At 47.0% G+C, this 20,484-nt stretch overlaps 1 protein-coding gene across 2 annotated transcripts in view; it reads right to left on the reverse strand.

The window, feature by feature from the left end:
* CSGALNACT1 (chondroitin sulfate N-acetylgalactosaminyltransferase 1) overlaps window positions 1–20,484 on the reverse strand; it is a 170,930-nt gene that overhangs the window by 49,828 nt on the left and 100,618 nt on the right. The window lies entirely within an intron of this gene.

Raw genomic sequence — 20,484 nt, forward strand, 5'->3', positions numbered from 1 at the left:
GAACTCAAGGAAGCACGAGGACGAATGTCCAGTTTCTCATGCAGCAGGAGGAAGGCCAGGCTGAGAACGGGGGTTAGGAGCGACACGGGAGAGCCGGGGCGGCACGAGGCAGGGTGAGAGGGGCCCACAGCCGGGCACGAGGGCACAGGGGGCCCCCATGAGCCCCGACAGAGCACGTGCACGAGGGGACTGTCCCCGGCAGCTGGAGGAGCAGAGCAAGGACGGGGAGACAGGACTTGCGGATCCAGCCCAGCTCTGCAGGACACACGTGCAGGGCCAGGGGGTCGGCACCGCGAAGAAAGTAGCCGAGGGGACTCACTGGGGTCCGGCCGAGGGTGCGGGGGAGAGCCGAAGGCAATGCAGGATCGGAGGGGGGGACATCGGGCCAAGTGAGCATCCGCAGCTCAGGGGCCGAGGTCAGAAGTGACAGCGGAGTCACGGGAAAAGGCTCCTGAGGACGTTTAGGTTTCGTGGAAAAGCGGGCTCCCGGGGAGGCCAGGCTTCCACACTGGGAGGACAGACCGCAACCCCACCCGAGCTCTCACTCTGCGGGGACGGGGTCTCAGGGGATGCACCCTTCTCCTCCCTCTAGGGAACCAACGTGGAAGCCACACAGAGCGACGCTGCCCGACTGAGCAGAGTCTGAGGGGCCTGGAGCAGGGACCAGGGAGGGGGTCTCAAGGCTCCAGAGCCAACCCGGGGACAGGAATTCGGACGCCGTTATCACGCTTCCCACCAGCTGCGGACGGCACGTCCAGGATGTGGGAAAAGCAGCAACTCAAGATACAGCAGCAGCGATGCGCAGGGGTTAAGGGTCAGAGAGCAGGGCATGTGTGACCTCGCCGTTTTTCTGGGGACCGTGAGCTGTGTGTACACGACCACTCGTCCAGCTCATCCCGAAGCAGAGGCCACGCAGCCCAAACAGCTGTGCCTGCTCGTGGCTGCTCAGACCACGTTCACAACTACCACCTCGATTCGAAGGAGGCTTCCAGAGGGTCCGCCCTTTACCACGTCCTTTTGCAGACGGGAGAATGGAGGCCTTTCCAGAAGGTAAGTGAGTAACTTGTTCCACGTTACGAATGACATGCTGCTCACAGGGTGACGGGCAGGACGGCTGTGAATCCAAGAGCCTGTCATGCCCAAGCTCTTAAAGGTCGATCAACCTCACCTTCAAAAGTATGTTTACAAGTCTTCTTTCTTTTCTGTTCTTCCTTTCTTTTTGAGATTGACTTTTGAGAACAGAAAAACATCAATAAAGATACTTCAGAAAGACAATAACTGTCCAAAGTATATCAGAAAAGTCAGTCTCGAGACTCACTTTTGAAGATTGAGATAATGTATTATGGACTGATTCATTGATACCACTTTCCTCATCTTTAAGAAACGGGATCAATAAAAATACAGCCCTATTTCTTTATACGGATGTTGTGAAGATTAAATAAATTAACACATGTAAACATGCCTGGCACCCAGGAAGCACTCGGTGATGTCAGCAGTGGTAATAACGATAACGACGTCATTACTATTATTATCAATACTATGACATCATGCCCCTTTGCCCCATTCGTCGTTGACTGCATCACTGCTCTCAGTCAGATGGGTCCAGGCTTGGGCAAGCCCTCCTCTTGCTGTGTTATATATCAATACAATGGCATCAAATATGCTTGGAAGCTGGATCCAATAACTCATTCTTTTAAGTCACTGTGGACCCAGAGACCAGGATTCTTTATTTTTTTTTAATTTTATTTTTTTATTGGAGTATAGTTGATTTACAATGTTGTGATAGTTTTGGGTGTACAGCTAAGTGATTCAGTTATACACATATATATATTCTTTTTCAGATTTTTTTCCATTATAGGTTATTATAAAATATTGAGTATAGTTCCCTGTGCTATACAGTAGGTCCTTGTTGGTTATCTATTTTACATATAGTAGTGTGTATATGTTAATCCCAAGCTCCTAATTTATCCCTCCCCTCCTTTCCAACCTGTGGTAACTATAAGTTTGTTTTCTGTGTCTGTGGGTCTATTTCTGTTTTGTAAATAAGTTCATTTGTATCATTTTTTAGATTCCACATATAAGTGATATCATGATATTTGTCTTTTTCTCTGACTTAACTTAGTATGCTAATCTCTAGGTCCATCCATGTTGCTGTAAATGGCATTATTTCATTCATTTTTATGGCTGAGTAATATTCCATTATATATATGTACCACATCTTCTTTATCCATTCATCTGTCAATGGACACTTAGGTTGCTTCCATGTCCTGCCTATTGTAAATAGAGCTGCAATGAACACTGTGGTACATGACTCTTTTTGAATTATGGTTTCCTCAGGGTATATGCCCAGTAGTGGCATATACTACCATATGATGTATGGTAGTTCTATTTTTAGTTTTTTAAGGAACCTTCATACTGTTTTTCCATAGTGGCTGCACCAATTTACATTCCCACCAACAGTGTAGGAGGGTTCCCTTTTTTCCACACCTTCTCCAGCATTTATTATCTGTAGACTTTTTGATGATGGCCATTCTGACTGGTGTGAGGTGATACCTCATTGTAGATTTGATTTGCATTTCTCTAATCATTAGCAATGTTGAGCTCTTTTCATGTGCCTTTTGGCCATCTGTATGAGACCAGGATTCTTGATATTCTGGTAAAAGGCCTGGTGATATACAAGCTAGCATATATAAAATCTGAGTCAAGGCACATTCTTAGCAATATCGCAACAGAATTTTTTTACCCGTTGCTTGAGAAACCCATTTCTAATGTATAATATCAAGTGGAATTTTCAAATCACTGACCTGTAGTTATCAGATACCACAACGCTTTATCTGACTACACCCCTACACAGAGGTGGTTAGCACCACCCTGCACCGTAGCATGCCTACACCCCTTCCATCAACACAATTAGAGCAGCCTCCTTCCCGCTGTGGACACGTCCAGGTCCCGAGCTGTCCTGACAGTCACTGTGCTTGGCAGCACCTAAGCCAGAGACCCCGGACTAACCCTGGCTTCACACTCACTTCACAACACTTTAAACAAGATACTTCACGAGACCAAGCTCTTACTTCCTGGTCTTAAAAATCGAATCACAGGGTAAGGTCAAAGCATCCATGTCGACTGCTTTGTGCCTCAAGGAGTATCCTAAGTTGGACCTCCTGTAAGCATTTCTTTTATTTGGCTAACTTATCCAATTAGTCAGTGGTAAGAATTCACTTTAGCTTTACAGATAGGCTGTAACACGGAACCACTGGCTATCGGGGGAAAGCATGTATGTTTCTGTGGAACTGCCACAAGACAGATCAACCACAGCAAGCGGAAGAGTAAAAGAATCAGAAGGCCTGGCACACAGGTCACCATTTTCCACCACAACAGACACGGGTCCACCTGCATTTGTCCTTGCTGGCAGGAACTGGTCAGCCTTAGAAAAGGCAGATTCTTGGGCCCCCCCACCAGACCTGTTAAATTGGGGAACCACTGGTTTACCCCCAAACTGGTACCAACATTAGACAGTAAACACCAGAAGTAGCCATTGCAATAAATAATGATGCTCTGAATGGACGGAGCTTTGTTGGAGCAGGCCCCAGAGCACGGCTTGGCCTGCGACCCCTGCTGCTTCCAGGGTCACAGAAAGGGAGAGGAACTGAGGCCACAACAGCCTGGAAAACTAACACGGAAAGAAAGCACTTTTCAGACCCCAATCCCCCCTTTTTTTTTTTTCTATTTGAACATCTCCTTCATAACATGAGAGAGTTTGGAGCTATGGCCCAAACTTTAGCAGTATTTTAAATGAAATGTGAATAATGGATCATTTCTTGCAAACACTGGGGCCACAAGGGCAGAAGGAAAGGCAAGAGGCTAGTGAGTGATGGGTTATGCTTCTGTGAACCATCAATCCAGTTGCTCCTTCACTCCACGGTCCCTTGATACGCACCTTCCATCACGGTAACAGACTAGAGCCATGAAGATGAATAAGACCCAGGCCTGCCTGGAGAGCACTGTGGTCGGGGGTGGGGGGTGGCGGTGAGAAGCCCCTGGCTCTGTGCAGGAGACGTGGGGACTGAGTAACGGAGAGGAGGTGGACGTGTCCATGCAGAAAGCTTCGGACAGTCCTAAGGCTGGGAGAGGGTCCAGGTGGGTCCCCAGACGAACACACAGGTTATTGGTTTTGCTTGGATCCTGGTTTGTGGATTTTCTTTTACTTTTTGACAATCATTCTAGCTAAAATATAACAATCTCGATCCTAAACTGCAAAAAAGTATGTCCTAATCTCCATAACGGGTTGTGAAGAAAACCCCGTTGAGATTAGCTTTCTTTTAGAAGAATGAATCCTATGCCCCACTTTCTTCCCCATCCTTAGAAACAGACATGGACACACGCCTCAGCTTGATCACCAGGGAAACACACACTGTGAGGAAGTGAACATGCTTCTCCTCTGGGGTGAACAGCACACTAATGGAACACCAACCACTGGGAGCTGTGAGGTCTGTCACCCAATAGGAACCTCCCATTTAGTAAAACAATCTGCTCAGAACGCCGAGCTATGTGTCCATCACCCCGTGAGGTGGCACGTCATAAAGGGACACCTTAGATGAAAGAGCCAGGGACGTTCTTACATAGACACTGCCCCAGGAGAAAAAGACACTGAATTTAATTCCAGTCAACGATTAACTTGCTCTGTGACTTTGGACAAAGTCAATTCTCAAAGCTTCAGTTTCTCCAACTGCACAGGACACACAACAAACAGCACATGACTCACTGCGTCTGTGAAATCACAATAAACCCAGCGAAACACATCTTAGGGTTATGAACCTCTAGAGAATTCCTACAGCAACCTTACTCACATAGCCTGAAACTGACCTACTAGTCAAGCATAAAGTAATTCCACAGCATATCAAAACAAGGTGGTCTGTTAGGCTATGCAGTTTTCAAATGATAGTTAATATAATTTTTTTTTAACTTAGAGAATGTAAAAGAACAGATACCACTTAACCTATCTAGGTGGCAGTACTCCATAAATATTTTTTCTCAAGTATGTCATGACCCCCAAATTATCTGACAAGGTTCCCATCAAGGGAGGGCCCATGCCCTCGAATCTGAGTGGGCTTGTGGCTACTTTGTCCAAAAGAGGACCGTGGAGTGATGCAGCTGCTACTTTGTTTTCTGGAACATTTTCTCCTACAGCCCAGACCACCACGTAAGAGGTCAACTACCCCAGGGTCGCCTAGCTCCAGGGACTGTCCTGGTGCTCACGCCACCACAGTGCAGCTGCCAGATTTGCAAGGGAAGGTACATTTGGGTGATTGTCTCCCAAGGGTTGAGTCACCCCAACCTTCCCACCTTCCCAGATGTGGCCCCAGAGGAGCTGGAATAGGGACAGTCGTCCCCACTGGCTCCTTTCTGAACTCTGGACCCAGAGAATCCGTCAGTATGTGAAAATGGGGATCAAAAGCCACTAAATTCTAGGATAGTTTGCAATGCAGCAGTAATAATGGAGTGAGAGCAACTGATAAGGGCGTGCAGACACGAAAATACACCATGCTGGTCACCACGAGCAGATGCAAACACTGTCAGCCACCATGACTGCAGTATTAATGACATCCTCCTATGACACACAGGGCACATACCAGAACAGACGGCCACTTGACCTCAGCAAGGAGCTGCACACAGGGAGTCCCCAGATGGGACCAAATATTCCTCAGAAGAAAGTTCTGTGTCCACCAAACACATGAACCAATGGGCATTAGCTGAGTTTAGCTGAGATGCTAAAACCCCATGCAATTAAGTGTGATCTCAATAAATTTAGCTTAGAAAACTTTTCAAGAGGGTGACATCAAACTTTTACTTTGGCCATAAAATCATGCAAATAAACAAAGATCCCTTGGTCAAGTACCCACTGACAGCTGTTGTTAATTTCATCTCTTGGTGAGCTCTCTAAAGAAAATGTACCCTGGTTATGTAAACTGTTAACCTGGGAGACAAACTTTAACACATCATAATTACCTCAAGTCTAAATGGCCTAAATATACCAATTTTAAAAAGGAGATTGGCAGAGTGGATTAATAAAAACATAACACAACTCCAGTTGTTTACAAGAAACTCACTTCAAATTTGACAAATGACGTGGATAAACTGAAAGAAAATAGGGTGGAGAAAGATGTACCACGCAAACATTAATAAAACAGGAGTGGCCATATAAGATAAAGTAGACTTTAGAGCAAAGAAAATCCTAGAGACAAAGAGGGACATTATAAAATGATAAAGGCATCAATCCACCAGGAAGACACAATGACCCTAATTACATACGCACCAGACAACAGAGCCTCAAAATACATAGAGCAAAAACCAATAACGCTGAAAGGAGAAACAGACAATTCCACAATTATGATTGGAGACTTCAATCCCCTTGTCAGCAACTAATAGAACTACTAGACATAAAATCATAAAGGATACAGAAGAAAAAAAAAAAGGGGGTACAGGGCTTCCCTGGTGGCGCAGTGGTTGAGAGTCCGTCTGCCGATGCAGGGGACATGGGTTCGTGCCCTGGTCCGGGAAGATCCCACATGCTGCAGAGCGGCTAGGCCCGTGAGCCATGGCCGCTGAGCCTGTGCGTCTGGAACCTGTGCTCCGCAATGGGAGAGGCCACAACAGTGAGAGGCCCGTGTACCGCAAAAAAAAAAAAAGGGGGTACAGAAGGTGTGAACGATACAGTCAAGCAACAGGATCTAACTGACGTATATAGAATACTCCACCAAACAATAGCATGATACACATATTTCCCAAGCACCCATGGAACGTTCAATAAGACAGATTATATCTTAGGCCATAAACAAACCAGCAATCTTAAGAGAAGTGAAGTTATACAGAGTGTGTTCTCTGATCATGATGAATTCAAAGTAGAAACCAGTAACAGAAAAACAAGGAGATCACTAAACACTTGGAAATTAAACAACACATTTCTAAATAATCCATGCGTCAAAGAGGGCATCTCAAAGAAAGTAAAACAAAGTACATTCAATTAGATAGTTAACTTGCTGTTTGAGGTTGTTAGATATAGAAGAGTTGGTGTTATAGGACATCAACCAAGAATAATTATTTTGAAATTGATTTTAAGTCATTTTTTTCTGACAGCATTACACAGGTCTGTTATCTGTTAAGCCACCCCTAGTTAATGACAATGAAAAGTATGAGTAAGGGCCTTTCACACTGTAGGGGCTCTGTTAATGCCTACTGAATGAATCAGTGCTTGGCTTTCTCTCCGTGGACTGAGAGGCAGGAGGCAGGAGTGCAGACCCCAGAGCCAGGGCACCTGGGTTCAAGTGCCAGCTCTGTAATCCTGGGTAGGCGACTGAAGCCTTCTTTGCCTGTGTCCTCGCTTGTAAATACGCAGGACTGTAATATAAGACCCGTCTCATGGGGTCCTCGTGAGGACTGAAGTACACATAGAGCACTTAATACACAAAATGCTTGAAGCACTCAGTAAGTGTTAGCTAGAGTATTATTTGGGGAGAAGGAAAGGACCAAATGAAGGTCATGTGCTAGTTACAGAGAGAAGGTCAAATATATTTCATAATGTTCCACAAAGAGTATCACAACTTCCAGAGACCAGCCCCCAAACGGGCACAGGCTTGAGAACTATTACCTGGGAGGATGTTCCAGTTCTAGGGCTGGCGACTCCTTCAAGGCAGCAGTTCACAACAACGGCTGCACACTGGAGTGACCCGGGGAGCTTTAAAAACAGCAATGCCCACACCCTGCCCCTAGAGATCCCGATTTAGTTAGTCTGTAGCGTGCCCTGGATTCCCCAAGAGATTGCAACGTGCAGCCAGGGTTGGAAAGCACTGCTTTAGAGACTATGACGTCAGTGCTTCCACAAGCCAGTGATTTCCAAATGGAGCAAGGCCATCGCAGGAGCGGGGTCTGCACTGCAGAGCAGTTCTAGGAGGTGAGTAAGGACAGGAACAATGCCCCCTTCTCCACCCTGAACCACTCTGACGCTTCACTCTAAACTGCACCAGGAAAGGAGCATCCCGGCTGCAGGGGCCTGATGTGGCAGAGGTTTCATCCCTTGGAGGCCTGGTGTTCACGTGAACTGGTGTGAACAACCCCGAAACCAAGAAGAGCTTCCTGCCCTCATTGCTTGTCATCCTCCTTAAAATGGCTGTTCAGTACGCTGTGTACCTTCACCGCGTGTAACAATAAGGGGCTTGAGAAGCCCCGGGTTTCCCCATTTTATAAAACCCACTTTAGGTTGCCAGTGTGTGAATGGTGGACATTTCTGTGAGAAGAAATGGAGGGGAACCTTGGGGGCACAAGGACACCATGAATGCCTGGAGACGGCTTGTCTGATGGTGTTTAGACATGGAATTCAGCATGAAAGCCCTGCAGGGTAAAAGTCTTATTCCTGATGGCTACTATGGGATGTGGGTTGTCATGGTGAAGAGACGCAGTTGGGAAGAGATAGGAAAAAATATCATCCTTCAGGACAGGGACCCATCCGTAAAGCTTGTGCAAAAGTTGTCTTCTGGGCCCAGGGTCCCATCCGTTCCAATAAGAATGGAGGTCATGGGCTTCCCTGGTGGCGCAATGGTTGAGAGTCCGCCTGCTGATGCAGGGGACACGGGTTCGTGTCCCGGTTCGGGAAGATCCCACATGCCGTGGAGCGGCTGGGCCCGTGAGCCATGGCCGCTGAGCCTGCGCGTCCGGAGCCTGTGCTCCGCAACGGGAGAGGCCACAACAGTGAGAGGCCCGCGTACCACAAAAAAAAAAAAAAAAAAAGAATGGAGGTCATCACAGCACTGACACAGAATAAGACACCTCAAGGGCCACAGCTATAAAGAAGCTCTTAAAGAAGCAGGCATGAACTTCCCTGGTGGTGCAGTGGTTTAGAATCCACCTGCCAATTCAGGGGATATGGGTTTGAGTCCTAGTCCTGGAAGATCCCACATGCCGCGGAGCAACTAAGCCCATGCTCCACAACTACTGAGCCTGTGCTCTAGAGCCCGCGAGCCACAACTACTGAAGCCTGCACACGCCTAAAGCCCGTGCGCCGCAATAAGAGAAGCCACCGCAATGAGAAGCCTGCGCACCACAAGAGTAGCCCCCGCTCGCCAGAACTAGAGAAAGCCCACGCACAGCAACCGAAGACCCAATGCAGCCAAAAATAAAAATAAAGAAATTATATATATATATATATATATATATATATATATATATATATATATAAGCAGGAGTGACGTAAACAAAGGAAGGACAGATACCTGATAGCAGAGCCTTAAAGAGTAATTCTCAGGACAGCAGGCTTATTTTCTCAAATTCGAATTATAAATACCTACAGCAGCGCATATTTCAGTTGCCTCCTTCTCTAATTCTGATTAGGAAATAAGCAGTATATTTTATACAAACCTAGCAAAGAGCAGCGATGCTGAAACTTTGTGGTCTGGAAGGTCCGCGGCTGAGAAGTAAATGGGTAGGCACTTAGCCAGAGCTCAGGAAACATGTGCAGACAGGGGTGACCTTAGGGGTTGCCATGTAGTCAGGGATGTAACATCATAGGTCTCTAGACCCCCAACTATGGCATAGGGCAACACCCAAGTGGACCTGGGAACCACCCTGGGGACAGAGAGTGCAAAACTGGGGACACACATGCATTCCTATGGTCAAAATTCATTTCCACGTCCTCAACGCCCAGCTCAGGAGCTGGAGGACAGAACGCACTCAGCACACGACGCCATGTGATCACGCCGTGCAGTATGTCACCCAGCACCAATGCCCCAGGAGGAGTTCAGAGTTTAAGTCAACAGACAGGTACCAACCCCGCTTTACATGAAAAGCTAAAAATTATCAAGGTACAGGGATAAAACCATGTTTTCTCTTCCCAAGCAAACTTTTAAACACACCTAGAAGTATTCAAAATAATTTTCTAAGGGTATCACAATGCTGGCAGGAGTAGAGGGGATCTTTTTTCTATTCACTACAGCTACCTGATGGGGCAGAGGCAAACATATATTTCACACATGAGCTCTTTCCCACCCAGCTCTAAATATCTTATGTCTCTCTCATCACACACACACACACACACACACACACACACACAGCTCAGAACAGCCACTGCTCCATTTCTTTCCACTCCTTCACTGCTCAGCATCTAGACCATGACTGTCAAACAGAATTTTCTGTGATGATGAGAATGTTCTGAATCTGTGCTGTCAGATGGCTACTGGAGACTTGAAATGTGGCTAGTGAAAGTGAGAAACTGAATATTAATCTGATAGCATCTTAACTTTCATTTGAAGTAGCCACATATGTGAGTGGCCACTGTGCTGGCAGAGCCGCTCCAGACCATGTCTGTGTCCGAGGACTCCATCTCTTCCCCTCCCTTTCTTCCACCCACTGCGATCTTATTCTTGTCCCACCACACGACCGAAAACGTTCTTGTTAGCCCAGGGCATCGGTGACCTCCTGGGGCAAATCCAGGGATGCTGTGAGTCCCTATCTTGCCCTGCCTCTCACCAGCATCCCACAAGAATGCCCACTCTCTCCATCAAAAACTGCCTCCTTTCCTTGGCTTTCAAGGTACCAAATTCTCCTGGTTTTCTGCCAGCTTCCTTGGCTGTTCCTTTCTAGCCTCCTGCACAGGTGCCCTCCCTCTGCTGGTCACTCAATGTGGGTCTTGGGTGCCCAGACTTCTGGTCTCAGGTATTTCACCAGAGCATCTCACTCCGCTCCATAGATTGGATAGACATCAACACCCTAGTAAGTCCCACCTCTGTAGCTCCAGACCTGATTTTTGTCTTGAGCTCCAAACCCATATTCCAACAGTCCTGACCATCTCCCCTCACGGGTCCCAGAGACACCTCAAAGTCACCACCAAAGCTGGGCTGACCGTCTCCCCTTGCTCTCCCTCTTCTGAGGAACAGTAAATGGCACCAGCATTAAAAGAGCTGCCCAAACCTGAGGTTCAACCTTAACCCCTCCCTCTCTACGCCCTGCCTGGCACACAGTGAGCTTCAGCTAAATGTCGGGTATTACTATCATGGAATCAATCACCATTTCTGGAACCGTCCACATCTCATATCACCAATTCTGCTAGCGCAGATCAGCTGACATCATCCCAGCCCCGAATCACTACAACAGATCTCTGTCCCACTGGGCTGAGTCCCTCTGATTCATCCTCCACACAGCAGCCAAGTGATACTTCTAAATTCTGACAGTATCACCCTTCTGTTTAGCCCCGTCCAGTGGCTTTCTGGTGTCATCAAGGTCAAGTTCCCAGGCATGTAAAGCTAAGGCACTTTGGTCATCTGGTTCTCAGTGACGTTTCTAGCCTGATCTCAACACACCTGACCCCAACCCAAAGCTCCAGTCAAAATGGGTTCCAGCCCATGAATTCACCCAGCTCTGCCTGTCCCCAGGGCTCTGAATATCTCCACACTGGCCCTGGCCCCCCACCTCCAGTCTGCCTTCCCCCAGTCCCCACCCAGCTCCCATTCATCCCTCAAGACTCAGCACAGAGTATCTCTTGCAGGAGCCAGTCCTCCCCACACCCTACAGGAGTGGGCTTGGTGGCCTTCCTTCTATGGAATCTCGCCACTGTCAGTGATCACTGTGGACTTGGCTGCCCATCTGGACAAGGGACACTATCTCATTCATCTCTGTTTCGATGCCTAACTCGTCAGACATACTTAATACAGTGCTGAGCGAGTGAGATGAATATATGCAGCAAGAGCATTTATTTCAATGCTTTGTCCTTTAACATAAGGAATATTATTGACATTCTCATTCCAGGGGTCATTTCTCCCAGCTGCAAGACAGTCTAACCACACACCTTCAGATTTCCAGATACCAAAGATGACCAACGTTATAGGCTGAACTTTGTCCTCCAAAAATTCATATCTAATCACCTCCGGGTGTCTCAGGATGTGACTGTGTTTGGAGACAGGACCTCTAAGGAAGTGATTATGTTACAGAGAGGCTGGTGCCCTTAAAGAAGAGATTAAGACACACAGAGACAACACAAATGTGTGTACACAGGAGAGACTGTGTGAGGACAGGGCGGGTAGGTGGCAGCCTGCAGGCCAAGGACAAAGGCTTCAGAAGAAACCAACCCTGCCTACACCTTGATCTTGGACTTCCAGCCTCCAGACCTGTGAGAAAATGAACATCTGTTGTTTAAGCCCCTCCCCCATCTATGGTACTTGTCGTGCAGCCCTGGGGTCAACAATGACCACCATCAGTTACACGGGGCTCTACCTTCCCTGAACATATTGGGCTTCATGTGTGCGCACACGTGTGTGTACTTGTTCAGGAAATCTATTATCAGAGTACGCTTCTTATCATTTTCTCAAAAACAAGCTTCATGTAGTTTAGACACGAGAAAGACATTTGCAAGTTGCAAAACAGACCCCTCTTTAACATACACACATATGCACTAGAGCACACACGCGTGCGCGCACACACACACACACACACACATGCTCTGCCCAGAGTCGGCCCATCTCCATCAACTGCAGCGTGCCCTCTGGATGCTCAGGCTGAAGTCCCCGCACCATCCCTGACTCCCCTATTTTGCTCGTCAATCCTCCGGCCAATGAGCCACTTCCACGCTCACAATACGCCCAGCATCCGACCACTGTCAACCAGCTCCCCTGTCACCACCCTGGTCCAACCACTCCACCTGTGCGCGGTCCCTGCGACAGCCCCCGACAGGCCTTCGGCTTCTACCCACCCCACGGTCTACTCCCAACACAGGATCCAAAATAACCCTTCCACAACTCAAGTGGGACCGTGCTACCCTTCAGCTGAGAGCCAGCCGGCTCTCCCCAGTTCACCGAGGCACGTGAAGCCAAGTCCCCACGACGGTCCGTGAGATGCGGCGCACACACCCTCCCCCCGGCTCCATCTCCCCTCTCCTCCCGCGCAGCTCTGCCCGGCTCGCCGGCTGCCCACACCTCCCTCCCAGGCACCGGGCAGCGCCAGCGCCCCCGCCTGTCCTCTCTGGACCCCTCTCCCTCCAGGTACGTGGAGGACCAGCTCCCTCGCCTTCTGCACGCTTCTGTCCACCTGTCACCGGCTCAGCAAGGCCTCGTCTGACCGCCTTATTTCAGACTGCAGTACTCTCCCGGGCAGCCCCCCACTCCTCTTAAACTCCTTTATTTTTCCCCGATAGAGGGGCCTGTCTTTACTCTTGCCGCATAATTTGCTCCTTTAGGTTTACGTTGACTCTCTTCACCAGCTAGAACGTAAACTCCACGAGCCAGGCTCCGTGTCTGGGTTTCCACTTCTGGGCCCCCAGTGCCTGGGATGGCGCCTGGCACACAGCAGGCACCCAGTGATGCCGCGGGATGAACGGGAGCGGGAAGGCTGTCTGCTGTTTAACGCCTGTGCGAACGTCTCAGGATTTACCACGCCGCGTCAGGAAGCCAGGGTAAAGAGAAATCCTTTCACCATTATTTCTGGGGAAGAAAGTTAACCTATATTCAGGTGCCAACTCACACTTCTATATGATGCTTCCTTTCTGAAGTTATTACCTCATTTTTTTCCCTCAGGCTGACAACTCTGAAGAGCTTGGATTTTATTTCCAAAGGCTGTGCTTTAACATTTACCCATCATCTGCCCCGGAGACTCATCTATCAGGTTAATACTTGAAAAGCACTATGAAATAAACTGTATCTTAAAACACAGTACTGCTTTAGAAAGACAAACAGTTTTATTCCAACCGACACCCCAAAGTTATGACCATTCCACCTCCCCACGGTAGCTGTGGGGTGCTGAAATAAAAGAATGAATTTACTTTATTTCTGCTCTGGCTTAGTCCCACTGGTCCCAGATCCCAAGAGCACTGGCCGCCCAGTCTCATGACAGAGAGGTCTGGACACAGCCCCCCGTGGAGGAGGGGCCGCTATGGCCGAACCTGCACCGAGTTCAACAGGCGGAACACATGAGTCTGGGGCCAGAGAAAGGAGCATCTAATCGCAATGAACACGGTGAATGGAAAGTCAGTAAGACTAATGGGTGAAATTCCAGACAAGAAAAATGGTCAGGCTTTGAAAGACTCAGCTACTCATAAACTCCAACAGGCAAGAAGCCACAGCACTAACAAATCTGCCTGCAGCTTCAGCTACAGGGCGTGGTCCACGCCCGCTGCTGACAGTAGCTCTCAGCACAGAAGTGCCTTTTCACGTGCCAACCGCGAGACCCCTCCTCTGCCACCATCTCCTAAGAGGATTCTCATCCAGAAGATCCTGCAGGGGTCGCGAAATCACTGGGCTCTCCAGCAACAGGAGGCTTGGGGTTTGAGAATGGAACACAGCTGCCCAAAGAGAGAAATGACAGAGAACGCAAACTCACATTCCAGGATGTGCTGAGATCAATGTATTGATAATCATCCGAGATCCACAATTCTCCACATTACACCTTTCCCAAGAGACACCCTCTTACTTCAATAGATTCTGATGCACAAAACTATGATTAGGATACTACTGACATTTAAAGATGACCACTGATAACCATAATATTAACACTGGGTTAGATGAGAACTCTAACTTTGTGAAGAGAACTTTTCAAAACCTCTTCACTGGAAAACTTTTAATTTTGCTTGCACTAAATGATTTTTTTTAATTAAGGGTACTTTAATTAATTAATTTATGTATTTTTGACTGTGTTGGGTCTTCGTTTCTGTGCAAGGGCTTTCTCTAGTTGTGGCGAGTGGGGGCCCCTCTTCATCATGGTGCACGGGCCTCTCACTGTCGTGGCCTCTCTTGTTGCGGAGCACAGCCTCCAGATGCGCAGGCTCAGTAGTTGTGGCTCACGGGCTTAGTTGCTCCGTGACATGTGGGATCTTCCCAGACCAGGGCTCGAATCCATGTCCCCTGCATTAGCAGGCAGATTCTCAACCACTGCGCCACCAGGGAAGCCCTAAATGATATTTTGGAGATGAGTTAGGAAAGGGAAATGAACTCACCACTATCTCAATGGCGTCTTAGAGAAAATCAACTATAATTCAGGAGGGTATGAGGAACCAGGGAAGGAGTCTAAGAAATTTCTGGGGCTATAAAAATGCTTCCCCCAGGCCTACCAACAAATAGCAAAAGCAGTAATAATAATTAACATTTACTGTGCCAGGGGCCACTATAAAAGCATTATGTGTATTAACCCATATATTCCTTGCAACAATCTCATGAGGTATTAGTAATGCCCACTGTGCAGATAAGAGAAACGGGAGTGGTTTCTGTCTGTACGTCTACAGGTACAATTAGTTAGATGGCTCAGCTGAGATTTTTAACAGTTTTTTAAAAATTAATTAATTTATTTATTTTTGGCTGTGTTGGGTCTTCGTTGCTACACGCAGGCTTTTCTCTAGTTGTAGCGAGCGGGGGCTACTCTTTGTTGCGATGCGTGGGCTTCTCATTGCGGTGGCTTCTCTTGTTGTGGAGCACGGGCTATAGGCGCGTGGGCTTCAGTAGTGGCGGCACGCGGGCTCAGTAGTTGTGGCTCGCGGGCTCTAGAGCGCAGCCTCAGTAGTTGTGGCACACAGGCTTAGTTGCTCCACAGCATGTGGGATCTTCCCGGACCAGGGCTCGAACCCACGTCACCTGCACTGGCAGGCGGATTCTTAACCACTGCGCCACCAGGGAAGTCCCTTCAGCTGAGATTTAAATCCAGGCATCTCGACTCCAAAGCCATACTTATGAAAGAAGACAGCAGAGGGATGGGATAGTCTAATATCAACACATGTTTCCCACTGTGAGATCATGGAAAATATATATTGGTCTCTGCCCTGGTTCCTGGCACAGAGTTCCTCAAACCCTTGGAATTTCCTGGGTGACATGAGTGTTTTTTGTTTTGATGAGGTGACTCTGGGTGGGCTTCTGGATGGGGTCTGGTCACCGGAAGGACAGAGTCATGATTAGAAGCATGGAATTTTCAGCTCCACCTCCACATTCTCTTGAGAAGTGAGGAAGGCTGGAAATGGAGTTAATAATTGATCATGTCTGTGTGATGAAGCCTCCATAAAAATCCCAAACGTATGGGGGTTCAGAGAGCATCCAGGCTGGCGAACAGGTACAGATGCTAGGTGGCACCCAGAGAGGCCATGGAAACTCTGTCCCTTCCCACATATCCTACCCTACATCTCTCTCCAATCTCTATGTTCATCTGTATCCTTTATCATATCCTTTTATCATAAACTAGTCATCTAGTAAGTAAAATGTTTCTCTGAGTTCTGTGAGCTACTCTAGGAAATTAATTGAATCCAGTGGGGGCATTGGAACCTCCAATCTATAGCTGGCCAGTCGGAAGCACAGGTGGTAACCTGGGTTTCGACTGGCGTCTGAAGTTGCGGAAGGGGGCAGGCTTGTGGGACTGAGCCCCCAACCTGTGGGATCCGATGCGCTCTCCAGGTAGAAAGTATCAGAACTGAGTTGAATTCTATGATGCCCAGCTGGTGTCGGAGAATTCCTTGCTGGATGTATGGGAAAAACCCCACACACACATTGGAATTGGGCACAGAACCCTTTTACCTGTCCATGAGTTACAGTAGAATGAGAAGGTTTGCATTTTACATAGACCAAGGTTGTAAAAAATTAGTTATATGCAGTTATGACACTGGCCCACACTGGCCCCCCTTTGAAGGGCAGAAGATGCATCTCCTACTGGTGCAGTATGGAGATGAACAAGAGAATGCCAGGTCACCTAAGACAGGTTAACAGCAAAGAGACTGCTGTGAATCGCAGCGGGGTGAGGCATCCCTGGAAGAGAAGGAAGATGGACCGAGGGCAAGAACCAGGATGGTTACTAAAATAGAAATGCCAAACACACATTAAATTAGCTTTCTACTTTAAACACTCAAATACATAGAGATATGGAAGAATAAAAGTGCATATGAAATCATCACTGTCAAACATTTATTGAATAGTAAGTACAGTGGTTATTTTTATGTGTTTAGACCTTAAATTGCTAGTCTCTCTCTCAGAGGAAAAAAATCAAATGAGCAAAAGTTTACTCATCACACTGCAGGGCCACCCCCTCCTCCAGTTCAAAGGAAGCATCCTCCTTCTTCCTGGGCAGGCTAATCCCTCTACCTGTGCTCCTGTGAATTAATTTACTCATCCAACCAACACCTGTCAGCGTCTATGTACCAGGCACCTCACTTAGTGTTAGGGCTAGAAAGTGGTATGAGAAATGGTCCCTCATCTCAGGCTAGTGGGAAAACTTAGCAATCACAGGACACAAATGCTATGAAAGAGAAGTGCATGGGGTCAGCACCAAATGCCCCAGCTTGGGTTTCCGCTGGCTCCCTTGACAAAGACATCTTTCTCTACCCCAATTAAAGAGTTGAGAATCTCTACTTTCAAATTTAAAACAAACAAACAAAACCCCTCTCCTTCCATCTTTTCGCTAGGAACCTTTCATTTGGGAGGCCAAGAAGAGCTGTTATCTCTCAGCTGTGGTGATTCACTTACACACATTTTCTACCCAAAGCCTCTGTCCACAACTTGAACAGCAAAGACGCGAAATTCTGTGCCAAGCCCAGAAAATGACCAGTTGCCTCCACGGACTAGTTACCGCCTGGGCCAGCTGCCTTCACGGGCCAACTGCTCTCTTGATGTCCCGAAATGTCTCGAACTTCTGGATTCGCAGGTAAGAGCCAACAGCATTCAGCAGCCAATCCCATCAGTAGCCCTGCTCTCCCATCTGACTTCCCAGCTACTCTTGAAACAGCACACGGAACAGTCCCAATTTAGGCAGCTAAATATATGGCACATCATACACACCAAGCTACAGATGGAGAGCCACATATGCGAGGCTGCCGCAGCTCACGCTGTCTTTCACAAACCGACTGACTGCAAGACATATTTTTGGAAAAGAAGGGAAAGGGGAGAGACAGGCTTAAAAAAAAGGCACCATTGACAGTAAGGTCTTTTTCCAAGAGGAGGAAGAAGAGGTGTTTTGTTCTCCTTCTTGACATTTGAAACTCCTGTTCCTCTCACAGGAGTCCTGGGAGGGCTTTGAAGAAAGTTAAAATTTGAAAAAGAATAGATACTGTACATGTATATGTATAATTGAATCACTTTGTCACACATGTGAAACTAACACAACATTTTTAATCAACTACACTCCAATATAAAATAAAAGGTTTTTTTTTTTTAAAAAAAAAGCTATGTATACAGAATAACAACAACAACAAAAAATAAAATCTATTTTGTCTGATACGGAAAAAAAAAAAAGAAAGTTAGATAACAGAGTAAGACGTCATGCGGACAGGGACTCGGACGGAGAGCCCCAGAGACGCGGGGATGTCGGGAGCACAGGCTCCACCAAACTGCTGTCCAGGGGCCACAGGACCCAGGGCCACCGTCCTGCAGAGCTGGTGACGAGGGTGAACATATGGCTCTCTGCCGAATCCTTCCCTCCAGCCTGGACATCTGCGATCCATCATAATGAGGATGGACACCCAACTCAGGGCACGAAGAAGCTGTGCTCAAGCCTCTTCCGAGAGGCTGGCCATTGCCTTTCTAAGAACGACCCTCACTTCTGCGGGCTGGCTGTCTTCTCCAGGCTTGGTATTTAGGGTAACGATTGGTCAAGACTGAGAAGCGACCTACAATGTGTTTTCCTCTTCTTGAGTCTCCAGAAGCAGGACAGAAATGCACTACCACCACCACCTTGGATTCTCTGTTTCAACCACCAGATTTTGTCACTTTGAGGAGATCAAACGCTACTTTCTTTTTTAATCATGTCAACATCGTTCAAGCACTGCTATATCCTTTTGCAAAATATAAGAGCAACAGATTGTCAAAGTAGAATATCTGGAAATAAAGCATCACCTATAGTTCCACCACTTGCGAATAAATCCATAAATGCTTTGATATAGCATTTTCATCCTCTTAATCTTTTTTCTTTACATAGTTAGGTGTAAACTTTATCATCACTTTCACAGCTAAAATTACAGTTTTGCTCATGACATAGGCTTTGCCCCATTTTACTTAATAGTTACTGAATAAATGATGTTTAGTTGCTGTACAACATCCCACTTTAAAGATACATGATTTTACCAGTCTCCTACCGTCAGGCATCTGAGTTGTTTCTACTTTTTCACTATTATAACCATTTCTATGGCGTACATTCTTGATATAAATATTCACCAAGAATAAGTTTTCAGAAATGAAAATACTGGGAAAAGGTATGCACATTTCAGAGGCTCTTGATACAAACCGCCTTACAGAATGGTTGGACCCACAGATATTCACATTACTAGGTATAAATGTTCATCTCACCTCACCGTCACCAATGCCACGTATTGCCATTTTTTTAATTATGGCAATTTAATATTCAACTTTTGTTTTCATTTTTAACTGTTTTTCACTTTTTAATGTGTATTTCAGGCACCCGCGTCTCTTCTTCTGTGATCTGTACATATCTTTAGCGCATTTATCTTTCATAATATTTGTCTGGACTTAAGTTTAAGCAAGAACTTATATGAGGCTCATTGTACCTTTAGCCAAATAAAGCAGGGTCTGTTTAGATTTCACCCTTAGCATTTGATGTGTGTCTCTCTGTTATCCAATAATCTGCAAAGGACATGACTGATTCTGAATAAATCTGGTACATAACTGAAGGGTACTAAGACATACTTTTATATCCACACACTTGACGTGAGGCCACACAGTCTGCTATTTTTCATGAATTCCAGTGCAATTTAGTTTGTGGCTAGAGGTTACTGAGATTAATGATTTCATTAAACATGTAGAGAAGGCCAAAGTATACTCCGTACTATTAATAAACTCTACTTACTGACCATCAACATATTCATAATTTGAGGTTCAGCCATGAACTTGAAAATAATAACATGTTTAAACTACAGCCTTTTAGGAACATTGGTAACTAGTGAGAATCCCTAAGAAAATGTCCAGAAATTTAGAGGATTTTAGTAACATAATATTATCTACGTGAGAACTGTGAAGGCTCCTTTCAGAGAAGCACACAGTCCTCACCCTGAGATCAGCCAACATACCCCTGGGCTCTGCCTGACACGCAGTAGACATTCAGTAAGTGTTTGTTGAATAAATAACTGTCCCAGGGTGCCGAGCTCACTGCTCCTGACCTGACTCAGATCACATCTCCTGCCTGTTCCCTGTGTCCAGCTGAACCCCAGGCCTTCATCCCTGTTGAGCCCCTTGAACTCTGTACCTCCTGCCCTGCTTGGGCCTCCTTGCCAACTGGTGCCAAACCTTGCCTGCATTGGGCCTGACACCCCAGTTGGACCAGGCTTTGCCCTAAAGGCTTTTGTCCCCTTCAACACCAGCTGGAGGCCCAGCTGTGGTTTGGTCTCACAGCGGGTCCACCCTGCAGCCCAGCTCCCAGGCCTCTGCTGATGGCCACTGACCAGCGATGGCACACACGCTTTTGGTTCTTATGCTTGAATGTTTGGCCTCAGACTAATGACAGCGTGTTTGGACGATGATTCCCAAACTGGAAATT

This window comes from Lagenorhynchus albirostris, chromosome 21 (assembly GCF_949774975.1).
Source record: "Lagenorhynchus albirostris chromosome 21, mLagAlb1.1, whole genome shotgun sequence".
Lineage (NCBI taxonomy): Eukaryota > Metazoa > Chordata > Mammalia > Artiodactyla > Delphinidae > Lagenorhynchus > Lagenorhynchus albirostris.